Source organism: Rutidosis leptorrhynchoides, chromosome 11, assembly GCF_046630445.1.
Source record: "Rutidosis leptorrhynchoides isolate AG116_Rl617_1_P2 chromosome 11, CSIRO_AGI_Rlap_v1, whole genome shotgun sequence".
Lineage (NCBI taxonomy): Eukaryota > Viridiplantae > Streptophyta > Magnoliopsida > Asterales > Asteraceae > Rutidosis > Rutidosis leptorrhynchoides.
Genome location: NC_092343.1, coordinates 342703466 through 342726298, shown reverse-complemented (window position 1 = coordinate 342726298; position 22833 = coordinate 342703466).

Sequence of the window (22833 nt, the reverse complement as noted above, 5' to 3'; positions counted from 1 at the left end):
TTCTCTTCCTCTTCAACGTAAATATATTTATATTTATAATTTATATTTTAATTTTAATTATAATTCTAATAATAAGGGTATGTTAGCGAATGTTGTAAGGGTGTAAGTCGAAATTCTGTCCGTGTAACGCTACGCTATTTTTAATCATTGTAAGTTATGTTCAACCTTTTTATATTAATGTCTCGTAGCTAAGTTATTATTATGCTTATTTAAAACGAAGTAATCATGATGTTGGGCTAATTACTAAAATTGGGTAATTGGGCTTTGTACCATAATTGGGGTTTGGATAAAAGAACGACACTTGTGGAAACTAGACTATGGGCTATTAATGGGCTTTATATTTGTTTAACTAAATGAAAGTTTGTTAATGTTAATATAAAGATTTACAATTGGGCGTCCCTATAAATTACCATATACACTCGATCGGACACGATGGGCGGGGTATTTATATGTACGAATAATCGTTCATTTAACCGGACACGGGAATGGATTAATAGCCACTAGAATAATTAAAACAGGGGTGAAATTACATTCAAGGGTAATTGGTGTAATTGTTAACAAAGTAGTAAAACCTTGGTTTACACGCAGTCGATAACCTGGTGTATTCATTAAACAAAGTATTAAAACCTTGTTACAATTCGAATCCCCAATTAGTTGGAATATTTATCTTCGGGTATAATAATAATTTGACAAGGACACTTGCAATTTATATTTATGACTGATGGACTGTTATGGACAAAAACCAGACGGACATATTGAATAATCCAGGACAAAGGACAATTAACCCAAGGGCATAAAACTAAAATCAACACGTCAAACATCATGATTACGGAAGTTTAAATAAGCATAATTCTTTTATTTCATATTTTATTTCCTTTATTTTATATTTAATTGCACTTCTAATTATCACACTTTTATTTATGTTATTTAATCGCACTTTTAATTATTGTACTTTTAATTATCGCAATTTAATTTTATCGCATTTTTATTATCCGCAATTTCATTATCGTTATTTACTTTACGCTTTAATTTAAAGTCTTGTATTTATTTTATATTTTACATTAGGTTTTAACTGCGACTAAAGTTTTAAAATCGACAAACCGGTCATTAAACGGTAAAAACCCCCCTTTATAATAATAATATCACTTATATATATATTTGTATTTTTATAAAAGTAAACTAATATAGCGTTGAGCTTTGTTTAAAGATTTCCCTGTGGAACGAACCGGACTTACTAAAAACTACACTACTGTACGATTAGGTACACTGCCTATAAGTGTTGTAGCAAGGTTTAAGTATATCCATTCTATAAATAAATAAATATCTTGTGTAAAATTGTATCGTATTTAATAGTTTTTCCTAGTAAAAATTAATAGTATTTTATACCCCTCTGCTTTGACATCAAGTATTTTTGGCGCCGCTGCCGGGGATCATCTTAAAAGCCGGAAGCGCAAAGCTAAAAAAAAAAAAAAAAAAAAAGATTTTTATCTACTTTTATTAAAAGTCGTTTTTTTTGTAAAATTACGTTTTAAAAATTTGAAAAATATAAAAAGAAAAACAAAAATATTAGTATTTTTAGGATTTTGTTAAATATTTAAGTTTTATAAGTTTCTTTATTTTTATTTTAGTTTATAAAAATATAAGTTTTAATTTTAATATCTTTTAATTATTTAAAAAACAGAAAACAAAATAAAAAAAAAAAAATAAAGAAAAAACGCGTAAAAAGTGAAACCTGTCAGCTCAAATTCTGAACCCCGCGACTCGCGGGGTTTTCTCCTCTCTTTGCCGCGACTCGCGGAGGCCCTCTGACACACGGACAAAACCCTAAGTTCGCATTGATTACGGGTTATAATTTATTATTATTATTATTTAACTTAATTATTATTATTATTATTATTATTAGTTTTAGTTTTAATTTTACTTTTTATTTAATTTGTTGTATTTAGTTTAATTAGTTTTATTAAAATTGTAAAATTAGTAGTTTTATTAAATAAATAATATAAAAATAATATTTTTATAAAAATTGTACTTTTTACAACTTTTTGTATATTTTTATATTTTTGTACCTTTTTAATCGTTGTAGCGTAACTTTTGTATTTTTTAGCTCATAATTAATTTTAAACTTAGTTTTAGCTATAGTTATTTTTACTCCTATATTTTTAGGCTTTGCCGTAGAATTTCTTAAGTGCTTTTTCTTTAGATTAAGATTTAGGTGCTTTAGAATTTTGCGACGCCCTTTTTAAGTTTTAGTTTCTTTTTAAGTTATTTCCATTTGGAATTTAGTTTTTCCTGTAAGCTTTAATATTTTTAGACACCTTTTACTATGTATCAATTATCATTTCAATTAGTAATCTCAATTTGCGATTATAATTTTAAGTTAGTTGTAGTAATAAGGATAAATTAGTTAAGTATTTTTAAGTTTTTATAAGTTTCTTTTATTTTTCCGTCACCTTTTATTTTTCAACCATTTTTCTTTTTCGACCTTTTGCGACGAACTCTTTTTCTTTCTTATTTCTCGCCATTCTAGTTTTTAGGACTTAGAATTTTATTCTACTTCTTATCTAAATTTCTTAAAATTACGAAAATTTATTTTAAGTGGTTAAATTGATAGACATCAAAATTTTCTGGTTCGTAGTAATAGTTGGATTTGTACGTGGACCGGGTTATTGGAGCCAAACAGTCCTCAATTATATTGAGACCAAACGAATCCTGCCCCTCTGCTGCATCTTTTGGCTATTCGAAACGTGGGCAAAATCAGAAAAGTCTATTGATTGGATAACTTATTATAATTTTTCTTTCCTTTTAAAAAACTAATAAGATATTCTGTGAATGCACCGAGCAAGACGTTCATCACCTTTTGTACGTTCACCACCTGTAACTCGATCAAGACATCGTTTAACAAATATAACCGCCGTTGATTTTTCTTTAGAATCGTCATCCAGTCGACCAAGTACTTCAGTCCAAATTTCCGATAATCCAGTTTTTGAAACAAACCTCACAATTGAGAATCCAGAGAATATTCAGGAACGGTTCGTAGATCCTGAACCATTAAACTTTCCTCCGGAACCACCAATCATTCAAACAGAGATTGTTGAGGAACGAACCATTAAAACAGAATCATCTAGTGATACCGATTCAACAAATTCAATTATGGAGAATCTGGAACCTTTAAGTATGGAAGACCGAATGAGAGCTAAACGCACTGGCCAAGGTCACGCAATTACTCATCCAGACATTAATGCGCCAGATTATGAAATCAAAGGACAAATTCTACACATGGTGACTAATCAATGCCAATTTAGTGGTGCGCCGAAGGAAGATCCAAATGAACATCTACGTACCTTTAATAGGATCTGCACACTATTTAAAATACGAGAAGTGGAGGATGAACAGATATATCTCATGTTATTTCCCTGGACTTTAAAGGGAGAAGCCAAAGATTGGTTGGAATCGTTACCTGAAGGGGCGATCGATACATGGGACGTTTTAATTGATAAATTTCTTAAACAATTTTTTCCTGCATCTAAAGCCGTAAGACTTCAAGCAGAAATTGTTACGTTCACACAGAAACCAAATGAAACTCTATATGAGGCGTGGACAAGATATGGAAAGTTGTTAAGAGGATGTCCACAACATGGTTTAGACACCTGTCAAATAGTACAAATATTCTACCAAGGATGCGACATCACTACAAGAAAAGACATAGATATAGCAGCTGGTGGTTCTATTATGAAGAAAACCGAAACTGATGCTTACAAAATTATTGATAACACTGCTTCCCACTCGCATGAGTGGCACCAAGAAAAAGACATCATTAGATCATCTAAAGCAGCTAGAGCCGATTCTAGCCATGACTTAGATTCCATTTCCGCAAAGATAGATGCTTTCGAGAGACGAATGGAAAAGATGACTAAGGATATTCATGCTATACGAATTAGTTGTGAGCAGTGTGGAGGACCACATTTGACAAAAGATTGTCTCAGTATTGAATTAACAATGGAACAAAGAGAGAATATTTCATACATAAACCAAAGGCCTGGAAATAATTATCAGAATAATTATCAACCGCCAAGACCGATTTACAATCAAAACCAGAATTATAACCGAAATATTCCATACAACAACCAACAAGGTCCTAGCAATCAACAAGTATCCAATAATACTTATAATCAGCAAAGACTGAATTTTCAAAATAAACCACCACAACAAACCGATGATAAAAAGCCAAATTTAGAAGATATGATGACGAAGCTAGTTGAAACTCAAACGCAGTTTTTCACATCTCAAAAACAAACTAATGAACAAAATGCTCAAGCATTTAGAAATCAACAAGCTTCTATTCAAAATCTGGAACAAGAAGTAAGTAACCTAGCAAGGTTAATAGGTGAAAGAAAACCGGGAAGTCTACCTAGTGATACAAATGCTAACCCCCGGAATGAAACAGCTAAAGTTATTACCACAAGAAGTGGTACAACACTTAAACCACCTGAAATACCTGTAACTTCTGATGAAACTATTCCTACTCCACAAGAACCACAACCTGATCAAGATAAGGAAAAAGAACCGGTAGTTGAAAAGGTTAATGAAGATAACACAGTTAAGGCTAAACCTTATGTTAAACCATATCAACCACCACTTCCTTATCCGAGTAAAATGAAGAAAGAAAAACTTGAAGCCGAGCAATCCAAATTCTTGGATATGTTTAAACAGATAAATGTAAATCTTCCTTTCATTGATGTGATTTCAGGAATGCCAAGGTATGCTAAATTCTTGAAAGATCTAATCACGAATAGAAAGAAAATGGAAGAACTCTCGGCTGTTACTATGAATGCTAATTGTTCAGCAGTGCTGTTGAATAAGATACCAGAAAAACTATCTGATCCAGGAAGTTTCACAATTCCATGTTTTCTGGGTAGTCTTAGTTCAATAGAAGCATTGGCAGACTTAGGTGCTAGTATAAATCTAATGCCGTATTCACTATACGCTAAACTAGACCTTGGAGAATTAAAACCAACCAGAATAAGCATACAACTAGCCGATAGATCAATAAAATATCCTAGAGGGATAATGGAAAACAGGCTAGTTAAAGTTGGTACTTTAGTATTTCCAGTAGATTTTGTTGTTTTGGACATGGAAGAAGATTCTCAAGTTCCTCTCATATTAGGAAGACCATTCTTAAACACGGCTAAAGCAATGATAGACGTGTTCGGTAAGAAACTGACCCTAAGTATAGAGGATGAGAGTGTTACCTTTTCAGTTGATAGAGCCATGCAACAACCACAATCTGCAGATGATACATGTTATTATATTCAAACTATAGATGCACATGCAGAATTGTTAGAAGAATTTCCAGAATTACAAGGAACAGGAGAATGTTCTTTAGGAGAAGGAAATGAACCAATTGATGAAGCTGAAATGTTAGCTACACTTATAGCTAATGGATATGAACCAACAACAGAAGAAATTCAAATGCTAAAAGAAGAAGACAGATATCGATATAAATCATCGATAGAAGAACCTCCGAAATTAGAGTTAAAGCCACTTCCAAACCATTTGGAATACGCTTATTTACATGGTGAATCTGAATTACCTGTAATAATATCGTCTTCTCTTACTGAAAATGAGAAATCACAACTCATTTCTGTGTTGAAAGCTCATAAACCAGCCATTGCATGGAAGATTCATGATATTAAAGGAATAAGTCCTTCGTATTGCACACATAAAATCCTTATGGAAGAAGGTCATAAAACGTATGTGCAACGCCAACGAAGACTAAATCCTAATATGCAAGATGTAGTTAAGAAAGAGATTATTAAACTGCTAGATGCAGGTTTGATATATCCAATTTCTGATAGCCCATGGGTAAGCCCAGTTCAATGCGTGCCTAAGAAGGGTGGCATGACTGTAATTACAAATGAGAAAAATGAGCTTATTCCTACTAGGACTGTAACAGGATGGCGTGTATGTATTGATTATAGAAAATTAAATGACGCCACCAGAAAAGATCACTTTCCCTTACCTTTCATAGATCAAATGTTGGAAAGATTAGCCGGAAATAGTTACTATTGTTTTCTAGATGGATTTTCCGGATATTTTCAAATTCCAATAGCACCTGAAGATCAAGAGAAAACCACATTCACGTGCCCTTATGGTACTTTTGCTTACAAACGCATGCCATTTGGACTTTGTAACGCCCCTGCAACCTTTCAAAGGTGCATGATGGCGATTTTTCATGACATGATAGAAGAATGCATGGAAGTATTCATGGATGACTTTTCAGTCTTCGGTGATACATTTAAATCATGTCTAGTTAATCTGGAACGAATGCTAATTAGATGCGAAAAATCAAATCTAGTACTTAATTGGGAGAAATGCAATTTCATGGTTAAAGAAGGCATCGTTCTTGGACATAAAATTTCAAAAGAAGGAATTGAAGTGGATAGAGCTAAAGTAGATGTAATTGCTAAACTTCCACATCCCACAAATGTTAGAGGAGTTAGGAGTTTTCTAGGGCATGCCGGTTTTTACCGACGTTTCATAAAAGATTTTTCTAAAATTGCCACTCCTATGAATAAACTCCTAGAAAAGGATGCGCCATTCATCTTTTCAGATGAATGTATCAAATCTTTTAATATTCTTAAAGAAAAACTCACTAATGCACCGATCATGATAACACCAAATTGGAATCTACCATTTGAACTAATGTGCGATGCAAGTGATTTTGCAATGGGAGCCGTTTTAGGACAAAGGATTGAAAAACGATTTCAACCTATATATTATGCTAGTAAGACATTACAAGGAGCACAAACGAACTATACAACTACTGAAAAAGAACTCCTTGCTATTGTCTTTGCTTTTGACAAATTTCGATCATATCTAGTTCTAGCAAAAACGGTGGTCTATACCGACCATTCTGCTCTTAGATACCTATTTTCAAAACAAGATGCTAAACCAAGATTAATCCGTTGGATCTTACTCTTACAAGAGTTTGATATTGAAATCCGAGATAAAAAAGGAGCAGAAAATCTCGCCGCTGATCATCTTTCTCGTCTTGAAAATCCCGAATTAGAAGTTCTGAATGAATCGGCCATACAAGACAACTTTCCTGATGAATATCTATTGAAGATAGATTATAAAGAAATCCCATGGTTTGCAGACTATGCAAACTACTTAGTTTGTGGATTCCTTGAAAAAGGATTATCGTACCAAAGACGAAAGAAATTCTTCAGTGATATAAAACACTATTTCTGGGAAGATCCACATCTGTTTAAAAGTTGTCCCGATGGAATAATACGCCGATGTGTATTTGGAGATGAAGCTAGTAAAATTTTAAACCATTGTCACACAGGACCAACAGGAGGGCATTATGGGCCTCAACTAACAGCAAGAAAAGTTTATGAAGCTGGATTCTATTGGCCTACAATTTACAAAGACGCACACCTTCTTTGCAAATCCTGTGATGCATGTCAAAGGGCCGGAAGAATAAGTCAACGTGATGAAATGCCACAAAATGTCATCCAAGTATGTGAAGTATTTGACATTTGGGGTATTGACTTTATGGGTCCATTTCCAAAATCCCATAATAATCTATATATACTCGTAGCCATTGATTATGTATCTAAATGGGCGGAAGCACAAGCTCTCCCAACTAACGATGCACGAGTTGTAGTCAACTTTTTAAAACGTCTTTTTGCAAGGTTTGGAACACCGAAAGCTTTAATAAGTGATCGGGGTACTCATTTCTGTAATAATCAACTTGAGAAAGTTCTTAAAAGATATGGAGTAACTCATAAAATCTCCACCGCATATCATCCACAAACAAGTGGACAAGTTGAAAATACCAACCGAGCTTTAAAACGTATTCTAGAGAAAACCGTAGGATCAAATCCGAAGGAATGGTCCATTAAATTGGAGGATGCACTCTGGGCTTTTAGAACAGCCTACAAAACTCCAATTGGAACCACACCTTTTAGACTTGTTTATGGAAAAGCATGTCATCTTCCAGTAGAAATTGAACACAAAGCATTTTGGGCTTTGAAGACATGTAATCTTGATTTACATGAAGCCGGACGTCTACGATTAAGTCAACTAAACGAATTAGAAGAATTAAGACATGAAGCATACGAAAATTCGTTAATCTATAAAGAAAGAACGAAGAAATGGCATGATAAAAGAATCAGAAATTCAAAAGAATTTAAAGAAGGAGACAGAGTTCTTCTTTTCAATTCACGATTCAAGCTATTTCCTGGAAAATTGAAATCAAGATGGTCTGGACCATTCATAGTCAAAAGAGTTTTCCCATACGGAACGATAGAATTAATAAATTCAAATGGGATTGAATTTAAAGTTAATGGTCACAGAGTTAAACATTACATAAAGGGTCCGATGGAAGTCGACAACGAAGTTAATCACAATTTCGACACCACAGCTAACTAAGTGTGGGGAGAATCAAGTCTTTAAAGGATAATATGTATTTCTGTTAGAGTTAGATTGTCTGTTTTCGTGTAGTTCTCGAAAATGGAACACGTATGGTCTTTCCCTAGCAGACCCTAAAGAACTAGTCTTCTCCCCCCATTCTGAATTTTTATTTTTTTTAGGTTTTTACAAAATGAAGACTGCCTGTGAACTAAACCATGGTCTAATGCTACACGCTTTGATCACTAAACGTAATAATGACATACTCCCGAGTGAAATAGTATCAGTAATCAGAGAAAGAATGGACGGAGTTAGAAAAGGATCCAGATGCGAAGATAATAAGTTACAATTTGGTAAAGGAAAATCAAAATCCGCAGCGAAAAGAAGAGCACGACACCTAGAAAAATGTCACAAATGCGGAAAATGGTCACATGGAAGTAAATGTTCAAATAATCAAACCTATTCAAATACCGAATTTGTTACTTTATGCAGAGACGGACCGTTCATATGTTTAGAAGAAAAGACAATGAATGCTCGAGGTTACGCCTATGCAGCCATGGAAAACCAATTAAACCGACTATCTTATGAATATAATAGATCATATAACTAAGAAATCTATTTCACAGGTATGTCTGTACAGTTTTTATTTTTTTATATTTATTTTTAACCTTTTGATAATAAACGCTAATTTGTTCGCTAAAAAGTATTAAATTGGTATTAAATAAAATTAGGTTTGGCGACCGAAATTATTGATATCATTCAAAAAAAAATTTATTACATCACTGCGAAATTTAACGTTTATTCTTAAGGTATAAATATCTTTAATCAATCAACCCAAAATATTTCAAAAATTCGTCATGAGTTAAATTAGGTCTTGGAACCGAAATTACTTTACCGAAAAGAGGGGCGCATATTTTTGATAATATTTGATTGATTAAAGTGGGATAAAAAGACAAAAAGATTTTTAATTTTATTTTTACCATGTTTTTAAAATTAATATTTAAATCTTAAATTAATATTGTAAACTTTGTAAAAACAATATATTTAAAATTGTAAATATTTGAAAAATTAATATAAGTTTGGTGTGAATTTATAATATGAATTTTTAAATTAAGTTTGGTGTGAATTTTTAATTTTTAAAATATGAATTTTAATTTTATGCATTTTAAATTTTGAGTTTGGTGTGAATTTTTAATATTAATTTTGAATTTTATATTTAAGTTGTGTGAATTTAAAAACAAAAATTTACTTTATCTCATTAAGTTAAGAATATGATTTTTAAAATTCGTCGTAAGTTGAAGACTAGGTCGTTGAACCGAAATTGCTTTACCCGAGGGAGGGACGAGAACTTTTATTATCATTATTTTTAATCTTATTGATTTAAAGTATGCCAAAAACATTAAAAAATCCAAAAATCTTAGCTTTTAAAACAATCGCTACAAAAAGACAAATTTTAAAATTTTGTCGAGGGACGGACTAGGACATCGATCCGAAACGACCTCGTCCTAAATAACAAGGGAAACAAAATTTTAAAATTAATTTCTTAATTGTTTTATAAGTTAAAGATTATAAAAAAAAAAAAAAAAAAAAAAAAAAAAAAAAAAAAAAAAAGGGTAAACTCCGCGACTCGCGGAGTTTGCAGTGAAAAACCTCCGCGACTCGCGGAGGGTCCAAAACCCAGAAAAAAAAATAAAAGAGCTGCTCGATCAGTTTACCTCCCCCACACAAAAACACCCAAATACAGCTCGAAAAAGAACCCGAAAATACACCCAAAAACACTCCAAAAATCTCAATTTTTAACCGTTAATCACCAAATTTTTTGCTAAAATCATGTTGAGAAGGATGATATCTAAGAACTACTCAAGAAAAACGGTAAATTTCTACACCTAAACACCATTTAATTCGAATTTTAGTGTTCTTGAGCTAATTTTTACCCAATTTGATTTTGATGCTTTTTAGTGTAATTAGACTTAAATTGTTTATGTATTATGCTTGTATAACCTAGATTGATGCTGTTTAACATGATTAGAAGCCTTAAACTTCAAATTTTGAATAATCTAGGGTTTGTGTTCTTGAGCAATTTGGGGCTTTTTGATATAAACAGGTTATGGCCGATTTTTGTCATGAATTGTTGCTAAATTGAGTAGTGTAACATGTCTAGGTAGTTAAATGATCCAAACTTTGAGCCTAAACATGATTTTGAGAATTAAAGTGGACTTTTTCAAGTCCAAAATTCATGAACTTGATTTTTAAAAGATAATGCCATTTGAGACTTGTTTATTTGCTAGTAATGATTATTTTGACATGTTATTTGAGTTGAATGCTTATGAACTTGGCGAAAATTTTCGTATATGCTTATTTGAAAAAGTGTAGATTTGATAAAAATGTGAAAATAAGTTTAAGTTTGATATAAATTGATAATGTCATTATAATTATTTTGATTGATAATTTTGCTGACACTAATGCATATTTGGATGCACAAAATTTGTGTTTGATGTGTTTTGCAGAATGAAAGGGGTGAATCTTCATCCCAAGCCCGTCATGCTCCTGCTGAGAACTTGGAACAACAGGAGGTAGATAACTACTACAAGCAGGATGTACCTCATCCAGTCATGACCTTTTCAGATATGCACTTGGAACAGTTGCACCCGAACCTGCGATTTGACAGACTTTGGATAGATTATCCAAAATATCAACGGGGTTTGCATACTCTTCATTCCAAGGTTGTTGAGGTACCGAGGGTCATAGAATGGGGACCCTTGGAAGCTGTAGAATTGGCCGGGCCAATTAGGGAATTACTGGTACAGAGGTATGGTAATTCTTCTTTTAATGACTGGATATGTTTATTCACCATACGCAGACCTGTATATAAAGTATGGTGTGAAGAGTTGTTATGTAGTATAGAGTTGAATGATCGGGTAGCTAGTTTAACCGATCGTTCTTTTATTAGATTTTTGTTAGGCGGTTCGATGCGCCACATGTCTTTACTGGACATGGCTCAGGCTTTACGTATATATACGCCTGAGGAATTAGCGTCTGCCGATTGTAGAGGATTGATACTAAACGGTAGAAAGATAGATGAGAATTTTGATACACACGGTGTGTGGAGTCAAATGACAAGCCATCACCGTTTTAAAGGGGGAAACTACTCTTATTTAGATATAGATAGAGCCGAATTAAGAGTAATACATAGGTTTTTAGCTAATTCGATTACACAAAGGGGTAAAAACAAAGAAAAGGTAAATGAACAAGATTTGTTTTACCATATGTGTATTCGAGACCCACACAGCGCTGTAAGTATACCATATTGTGTGGGTTATTATTTATCAGCTATGGTTCGAGGGATGCGTCCACATAGCATAATAGGAGGTGGTATTTTTATTACTTTGATTGGTGAATATCTCGGTGTGGATATAAGTCGGGGGGGATTATTAGTAGAAGAGCCGGAACCCCGCGACACTATAGGTTTAAATGTATACCATGGTGCGAAAGTTTTGAAGCGGCGAAATAACGCCGCAGTACGATACAATGGTAGACATCCACAGGTAGAGAGAAACCAGGAACAAGGTAATGTAGGAGGGGGGAATGAGATGCAAGAAATGCATAGGTTTATAGCTTCTCAGGAATACGAAAATGCTAGACAGAGAGCATTTGAAGATTGGCAAGTTCATCAGAACCAGATCATAGCGCATTGCCAACATATAGGTAGAAACTATATTCCTACACCGAAACCCGTCTTCCCTCCTTGGTCGATAGAGATGCAGCCACCATATCCTACGTATGACCCTGCCGAAGCATTCTATAGCACTTATGGTTATGCGTGGAACCCCTATTGGTACCAATATCATCCTTAGTTTATTTATTATTTTTTATTATTTTGTAATTTGTAATTATTGATACATTTAATATTTTTGTTAATATTGTAATCATTTTTATAATTATCTAACTTTTATTCTTAGATTTTAATAATTTTTGAATGTGGGGTAATAAACCAAACTTCAAAAATATGTATATATGTTTGCAGTTTATCTTATGTACACAACAGGGTAAAACAACGCATTTTCAAAGACTGGCATTAAGTTCAGCAAAAGCAAGTAATTTTGACGACAATGATGCAAAATGTATGTGAAATAACAACAAGACGGAATGAACAAATGACGTGCACCATTTATCATTCAGCAAACAAACGCCAATATATTTGGAAACTTTGGTAAAAATTTAATCATTTTCACACAAATCACCCTCAATAATTTAAATTGTTACTGATTTCTTGCAAATGAGGGCATTGCAAGATCTTAAGTGTGGGAAGGGATTAAATTCTTTCGGATTTTAAAATTTTTATATTAAACACTTGGTTACCATTAAAAATACTAGTAAAGCAGTAGTTGTATTAGAATCTAGTGCTCTCTGATAAAAAAGAACAGCCCTAGTCTTATATACTGACTACCCAATTCTAGTAAAATTTTTAAAAAATTTTCAATTAAATGAATTAAAATCATGTTTATACATATTTATGAACGATAAAACTAGGTTTTAACACCGAAATTATTGTTACCTCGGAAAGGACATAAATTGAGAAACAAACTAAAATGTTAAAATTCATTTAAAATGGAATAGAGGACGATAAAAAGGAAAATAAAAGCCAAGTGTGGGAAAATTTACCAAGTTATCTTAACATATGTCACATATATTTGTAACAAATAACTGAAAATACTTTTGCTTTGGACTAAACTAAACTGTTTTACCCAATGAAAGAAAAGAAGAGATGGATCTACACGATGAATCAATTCCATCATTAAAAGGAAGTAAAGTCTTCCGAAAAAGACACGCGCTTCTTGATTTAGGTCATGAAGTTGTCGTCCAGACCAGCTGTAGGTTGACGAAAAATCTAGAAAAGTCATCTCTAAAATCGGCTGGAAATCCACGGACCTCAGCATTAAACAGGGTCGCCAAGTGGTCAGATTTATCCTAACCATGAGAAGGATTTATCTCGTACAATGGGGAGGCACCGTGCAAATTAGCTGGATAAGACTAATGAATCAGATCCCCAGAAAGGATAATCTCCTTAAAGATTAAAAATCAGCTTTTAAGACTGATATTACTCAATCCTAGAGATTGACCTTAAAGATTGAGAATTACAAACTCATGGAATTCAATGATATCTAAACTCGAGCTTGAACGAGAAAATATTTTGATCAAAATTATAAACCGATTTGTTTTCTGAAAACCCTATTTTCAATGCGTTCATTACCATTGAACGTAAAATCCTAGGAATTCACCTGGAATTCATTAGGTCACCTGAACTAAATCGGGTGTCAACCGTAAGAACGGTGGTTGCATAACATGGTCAAAGACAGGACCTTGTGCCAGACCGACAAATTATAAGGGTGAGCTTTACTATTGCTCCTACCAAGGATAGTAATTGCGTCCGACACGTTATAGACCATAATCAAAAGCATGTCACGGGACATTGCCTTAAACAGTTGCTTGTTCAACGCTTTCCTTTACAACCGGACGGTAGTTTACCGAAAGGTAATATACGGAACAAGTAAACTGGACGTGTTGCTTTCCAAATACAAGGTTAGCAAGTGGGTGACACAAAACCGCAAGTTTTGAGCTAAAATTTTCAAATCTGAAACCCACCAAACCCACAAAAATATTTTGCAAACACCGGTAAAGGGTTATTCCGGAAAACTTATCTAGGGTAAAAACTAGATTTAATTTTCAAAAGATCAAATGTTTTCATAAAGATCCAATTTCCTTAATGGATCTAAATTTTTATAGTCATGTGGGACTGTAAACCATATCGTTACTACCATTGTTTATACCGCCATATAGAAATCACTGATGTACAAAGTGTGAAGAATAAAGAAGTGATTCTAGTATTTCAAGACAATATTGCTTGAGGACAAGCAACGCTCAAGTGTGGGAATATTTGATAATGCTAAAAACGAACATATATTTCATAGCATTATTCCTCAAGAAAGACAAGCTTTTAGTTGCAATGGTTCTATTTACAAGTGATATTCGTTTAAATAATAAAAGGTGAAGACAAAAGACAGATTCGACGAATTGAAGACGCAAACGACCAAAAAGCTCAAAAGAACAAAAGACAATCAAAAAGGTTCCAATTATTGATAAGAAACGTCTCGAAATCACAAGAGTACAAGATTCAAAACGCAAAGTACAAGATATTAAATTGTACGTGAGGACGTTCGAAAATCCGGAACCGGGACCAGAGTCAACTCTTAACGCTCGACGCAACGGACTAAAAATTACAAGTTAACTATGTATATAAATATAATATAATATATAATTAATTATATTAATTATATATATATTATATATATATATTAAAAACCGTCGGCAGCCAGAAACTCCAAGGGTGTGAACTGTAAATACCTCTCCGCGACTCGCGGAGTTTTAAGGCCATTTTGCCGCGAGTCGCGGAGCCCCAAATTTCACTTCTGGCTATAAAGCCAACCGAATTCTGATCGAATTTATCATCCTTTTTCTCTTCCTCTTCAACGTAAATATATTTATATTTATAATTTATATTTTAATTTTAATTATAATTCTAATAATAAGGGTATGTTAGCGAATGTTGTAAGGGTGTAAGTCGAAATTCTGTCCGTGTAACGCTACGCTATTTTTAATCATTGTAAGTTATGTTCAACCTTTTTATATTAATGTCTCGTAGCTAAGTTATTATTATGCTTATTTAAAACGAAGTAATCATGATGTTGGGCTAATTACTAAAATTGGGTAATTGGGCTTTGTACCATAATTGGGGTTTGGATAAAAGAACGACACTTGTGGAAACTAGACTATGGGCTATTAATGGGCTTTATATTTGTTTAACTAAATGAAAGTTTGTTAATGTTAATATAAAGATTTACAATTGGGCGTCCCTATAAATTACCATATACACTCGATCGGACACGATGGGCGGGGTATTTATATGTACGAATAATCGTTCATTTAACCGGACACGGGAATGGATTAATAGCCACTAGAATAATTAAAACAGGGGTGAAATTACATTCAAGGGTAATTGGTGTAATTGTTAACAAAGTAGTAAAACCTTGGTTTACACGCAGTCGATAACCTGGTGTATTCATTAAACAAAGTATTAAAACCTTGTTACAATTCGAATCCCCAATTAGTTGGAATATTTATCTTCGGGTATAATAATAATTTGACAAGGACACTTGCAATTTATATTTATGACTGATGGACTGTTATGGACAAAAACCAGACGGACATATTGAATAATCCAGGACAAAGGACAATTAACCCAAGGGCATAAAACTAAAATCAACACGTCAAACATCATGATTACGGAAGTTTAAATAAGCATAATTCTTTTATTTCATATTTTATTTCCTTTATTTTATATTTAATTGCACTTCTAATTATCGCACTTTTATTTATGTTATTTAATCGCACTTTTAATTATTGTACTTTTAATTATCGCAATTTAATTTTATCGCATTTTTATTATCCGCAATTTCATTATCGTTATTTACTTTACGCTTTAATTTAAAGTCTTGTATTTATTTTATATTTTACATTAGGTTTTAACTGCGACTAAAGTTTTAAAATCGACAAACCGGTCATTAAACGGTAAAAACCCCCCTTTATAATAATAATATCACTTATATATATATTTGTATTTTTATAAAAGTAAACTAATATAGCGTTGAGCTTTGTTTAAAGATTTCCCTGTGGAACGAACCGGACTTACTAAAAACTACACTACTGTACGATTAGGTACACTGCCTATAAGTGTTGTAGCAAGGTTTAAGTATATCCATTCTATAAATAAATAAATATCTTGTGTAAAATTGTATCGTATTTAATAGTTTTTCCTAGTAAAAATTAATAGTATTTTATACCCCTCTGCTTTGACATCACAAGTGCATATGGCATTCCCTACAATTGAAGTATGCTCACAAGGTACAAAATGTGCGGGGCCATACACGGGAGAGTATGTGCGCCCACAATAAAATCATAACGCTCCAAATATATCAACAAAATCATACAAACATTTACCAACACGATAAGATATTCGACCAAACTAATCAACCGATAAGATCACTAGCAAAATATAATCTCCATATTTCAACAACCAAACATAAAATATCCATGATCAACATCACGCATGCATAATTCGATGAATCAACCAACATATCAAATCGGCATCAAACACACAATCAACAATAATGAAAACATCACAATCCTAAATAGTCTTAAGTTATTACATGCCACATTCAAATTCAAATTGTTTTATCCGGGAACTACAAGCCATCTGGATCTAAATAACTAACAACATAAACACAATTAAACATAAACCAAATTGTTTTTACCACACACACAAAAAAGTATCTAATTGTTCAAACGTTCCCAAACCAACCTCCCTTAGCTCTTACATGCCAACAAATTCAAATAAATTGTTTCCCATATCAACCATCATAAAATTAACTAAACCAACAAACAAGAGAGAGTGAGAATGTAACCATAGGAATCACCACCAATTGTACCCTCCATAATATGAGCTCGTGCTCCCGTAGGATTGGTCCTGAGTTGGGTATTGATCATAGTTGGGTGGATTGTCCCATGTTCCTTGCTCGCTTGATTGTTGTTGTTCTCCCCTCATCCTAGCAAAGTACTCAAACTCTTGAGCTCGTCTTAGTGCCTCGTTTGGGTTATAGTCAATTAGTGGTTGGGTTCTAGGTATATTGTAATCGTACGGGTTAAAGGTGGGAGCAAATGGCCTCGGGGAAGTTGGGTCCGCTTGATGAAGTTGGCTACAATGAGCTTCCCATTGAGTATGTGCCCGTAGTCTCGAGAAGTTGTAGCGCGCTTCATATTCTTGGTTTGATTGGTTTTTATAAATGTGATTAAATCGATTTTCAAGCCAAGCTTCGTCATACCCACTCGGAGCACTACTCCCCGCTCCTTATGCTCTACTACTTCCTTCAACATTACCCGTTTCATATTTATGCCTCACCCCTTCTTCTTCTTCTTCTTCTTCTTCTTCTTCTTCTTCTTCTTCTTCTTCATTTCTCCCAATAGCATTTAGATCAAACCACCTCCTCATTTGTTTGTTCACGTCCCTCTTGAGAATCTTACCGCCCTTAGAGTCACCATACCCAAATTTGTCCATTTCATAAGCCGTGAACCTCGAAACATCAATTCCCAAATACTTTGCTATCCTTGTAACAAAAACACCACCCACAGTACCTCTCTTCCCTTTTGTCCCAGTCTTGCCGAAAAGATAGTCAGCAATAAGATGAGGGACATGGACATTCACCTTATTTGAGATTCGATCAGTGAGCCAAATGTCCTAGTAGGACATCTTCTCATTGCTATGGAAATGATAGTTGACCGTATTCGCAATGAATCGGGCTATGATCCAAAGGTTATGTGTCCTAAGGGTGTTGGCTACGGTTTTACCCGGGCAGAAAGCCCCAATGCTCATTTCATGCTAAGCGGCTAGAAAATTAAACTCTTCCATGTTGGTAGTGGGGATTCGGCAAGTCAAAAAATAGTCCCAAAGGGCATTGGTGTTGTTCCTAAACTCAGTGTAAATCCCTAAGGCCCTGATAAGTTGGAGCATGCTCATTTTTCATTGTTCCCCACCTAGGTTAAAGGTCATGTATTCTGGGTCAGTAATTGTTTCTACCCTGAAATTGACAATAAGGGTGGAAGTTGTAGTGACCCGAACTTTTCCTTGTTTATATATATTAATTGAGATTGATATTTACATGACTAAAAGTTTCCAACGTGTTAAGCAATCAAACTTGTTAAGACTTGATTAAATGAAATAAGTTTCATATAGACAATTGATCACCCAAGTTGACCGGCGATTCACGAACGTTACAAAATTGTAAAAACTACATGTTGTGGTATATATAGACATATATATATATATATATGGTTGACATAAGATTATGATGAGTAAGTATCTCACTAAGTATATTAACAATGTGTGATATACATAAGAAATGAGATTACTAAGTTAAGAAACTCGAAATGATATATATAACGATTATCGTTATGATAACGTCTACTAAATACATATGTATTATATTAAGATATTGATACACTATATTTAACATGATAAAATGATATTTAAATATATCATTAAGTGTGTTAACAATGAACTACATATGTAAAAACAAGACTACTAACTCAAGAATTACGAAACGAGACTTATATGTAACGATTATCGTTGTAACGATATTTTAATGAATATATCATATTAAGAGATATTCATACATCATAATATCATGATAATATAATAATTTAACATCTCATTTGATATAATAAACATTGGGTTAACAACATTAATTGAGATCGTTAACTTAAAGGTTTCAAAACAACACTTACATGTAACGACTAACGAAGACTTAACGACTCCATTAGAATGTATATACATGTTGTGTTTTGATATGTATTCTTACACTTTTGAAATACTTTAAAACACATATCAAAGTACTTCTACTTAACAAAAATGCTTACAATTACATCCTCGTTCAGTTTCATCAACAATTCTACTCGTATGCACCCGTATTCGTACTCGTACAATACACAGCTTTTAGATGTATGTACTATTGGTATATACACTCCAATGATCAGCTTTTAGCAGCCCATGTGAGTCACCTAACACATGTGAAAACCATCATTTGGCAACTAGCATGAAATATCTCATAAAATTACAAAAATATGAGTAATCATTCATGACTTATTTACATGAAAACAAAATTACATATCCTTTATATCTAATCCATATACCAACGACCAAAAACACCTACAAACACTTTCATTCTTCAATTTTCTTCATCTAATTGATATCTCTCAAGTTCCATCTTCAAGTTCTAAGTGTTCTTCATAAATTCCATAAGTATAGTTTCATAAAAATCAAGAATACTTTCAAGTTTGCAAGTCTACTTCCAAGCTTTCTAATCCATTCCAAGTAATCATCTAAGATCAAGGAACCTTTGTTATTTACAGTAGGTTATCTTTCTAATTCAAGGTAATATTCATGTTCAAACTTTGATTCAATTTCTACAACTATAACAATCTTATTTCAAGTGAAAATCTTACTTGAACTGTTTTCGTGTCATGATTCTGCTTCAAGAACTTTCAAGCCATCCAAGGATCCTTTGAAGCTAAATCTATTTTTATCATTTCTAGTATTTTTATCCAGAAAACTTGAGGTAGTAATGATATTCATAACATCATTCAATTCATACATATAAAGCTATCTTATTCAAAGGTTTAAACTTGTAATTACTAGAACATAGTTTAGTTAATCCTAAACTTGTTCGCCAACAAAAGTTAATCCTTCTAAGTTGACTTTTAAAATAAACTAAACACATGTTCTATATCTATATGATATGCTAACTTAATGATTTAAAACCTGGAAACACGATGAACACCATAAAATCGGATATACGCCGTCGTAGTGAAACCGGGGGCTGTTTTGGTTTGGATAATTAAAAACTATGATAAACTTTGATTTAAAAGTTGTTCTTTTGGAAAAATGATTTTCCATATGAACATGAAACTATATCCAAAAAGCTTGGTTAAACTCAAAGTGAAAATATGTTTTTCAAAATGGTCATCAAGATGTCGTTCTTTCGACGGAAATGACTACCTCTTTAGTAATTGACATGTAACTTAAATTTCCGACTAAAAACCTATACTTTTTTTATTTGGATTCTTAAATTAGAGTTCAATATGAAACCATAGCAATTTGATTCACTCAAAACGGATTTAAAATGAAGAAGTTATGGGTAAAACAAGATTGGATATTTTTTATTTTTTTAGCTACGGGAAATGTTTAACAAATCTATACAAATCATATCCTAGCTAACTTATATTGTATTATACATGTATTATAATATATTATGTAATCTTGGGATACCATAGACACGTATGCAAATGTTTTGACATATCATATCGACCCATGTATATATATTATTTGGAACAACCATAGACACTCTATATGCAGTAATGTTGGAGTTAGCTATACAGGGTTGAGGTTGATTCCAAAAATATATATATACTTTGAGTTGTGATCTAGCCTGAGACGTGTATACACTGGGTCATGGATTGATTCAAGATAATATATATATCGATTTATTTATGTACATCTAACTGTGGACAACTAGTTGTAGGTTACTAACGAGGACAGCTGACTTAATATACTCAAATCTTTAAAACATAATAAAAATGGTTGTAATTATATTTTGATCATAATTTGATATATATGTACATATTTGTATAGGTTCTTGAATCGATCCGTGGCCAAGTCTTATTTCCGAGGAAGGAAATATCTGTGAAAGTGAGTTATAGTCCCACTTTTAAAATCTAATATTTTTGGGATAAGAATACATGCAGGTTTTATAAATGATTTACAAAATAGACACAAGTACGTGAAACTACATTCTATGGTTTAATTATCGAAATCGAATATGCCCCTTTTTATTAAGTCTGGTAATCTAAGAATTTGGGAACAGACACCCTAATTGACGCGAATCCTAAAGATAGATCTATTGGGCCTAACAAACCCCATCCAAAGTACCGGATGCTTTAGTACTTCGAAATTTATATCATATCCGAAGGGTGTCCCGGAATGATGGGGATATTCTTAAATATGCATCTTGTTAATGTCGGTTACCAGGTGTTCACTATATGAATAATTTTTATCTCTATGTATGGGATGTGTATTTAAATATGAAATCTTGTGGTCTATTGTTACGATTTGATGTATATAGGTTAAACCTATAACTCACCAACATTTTTGTTGACGTTTAAAGCATGTTTATTCTCAGGTGAATACTAAGAGCTTCCGCTGTTGCATACTAAAATAAGGACAAGATTTGGAGTCCATATTTGTATGATATTGTGTAAAAACTGCATTCAAGAAACATATGTCGATGTAATATATTTCTATTGTAAACCATTATGTAATGGTCGTGTGTAAACAGTATATTTTAGATTATCATTATTTGATAATCTACGTAATATTTTTAAAACCTTTATTGATAAAATAAAGGTTATGGTTGTTTTAAAAATGAATGCAGTCTTTGAAAAACGTCTCATATAGAGGTCAAAACCTCGCAACGAAATCAATTAATATGGAACGTTTATAATCAATATGAACGGGACATTTCAGTTGGTATCCGAGCGTTGGTCTTAGAGACCCAGAAAATTTCTATTAGTGTGTCTTATCGAGTTTGTTAGGATGCATTAGTGAGTCTGGACATCGACCGTGTTTTCTTTAAAAATGATTGCTTAACATTTTTGTTGGAAACTATATATTATTAACATGTAAATATTATGTGATATATTAATCTCTTAATATGTTTGATATTGTGTGATAGATGTCTACCTCTAGCACAAATCCCATTGACTCACCTAATAATAACGAAGAGTCGAATATATATTGGCAAGATTCACAAGTTCTCGAAGAACCGGAAGAAGAGGAAACGGAACCGGAAGAAGAGGAACTGGAAGAAGAGGAACCAGAAGAAGAGGAACCAGAAGAAGAAGAGGTTCCGGAGGGGGGAATAGTAGGAACCACGGAAAACCGGTCAAATAAAAAAAAATCCTCAACCAATGGACCAAAGTTAATAATGGTCAATGGTGTTTCCGCTAAGGAAGCAAAATATTGGGAAAATTACCAATTTTCCGATGAATCGGATCCTGATGAGGATTCCGATGATGTTATAGAAATTACCCTGACCCAATTTAATGAGGCAAAAGAAAATAATAAGGGAAAAGGCATCAAAATAGAGAAATCTGATTCCGACCCCGATGAAATTTATATGTACCGTCAACACCCGTATTTTCAATACCGTGACAATAACCCGGAAACCTCTAAACCACCAGGTTTTTCTAAACCAATGTGGAAAACGACGACTCGTATTAGAGGAACATCATATATCCCTAGAATATTAGGAAAAAGAACCAAGTCCGAAGAAGAAGAAACCAGTGGTTCAGATTAGAGGGGTGTGAGCATGTTGTGTAATAAATGTATTGTAGTGTGCTTGTACTTTTATGTTCTATGTAAAAATTGCTTGTATTGTTTGTTATTATGAATCTAATCCTTGTCTATTTTAAAGTATAAAAACAAAATGGACGTTAAGGGTAGACAACCGAATATTTTAGAAGACCTACCAGAGGATATGATTGAGGAAATCTTGTCCAGAGTCGGTCAAAATTCATCAGCACATTTAGTTATGGCGAAATTAACTTGTCAAACATTTGAAAGACTTTCCAGAAATGCCTTAGTTTATAAAAGGCTTTCCTTTGATAGGTGGGGTATATCACATTGGGGAGACTTTAAGTTACGCCGTGTTTTCTTTAAAGTGTTAAATACGGGGAACCCAAATGCAATTTTAT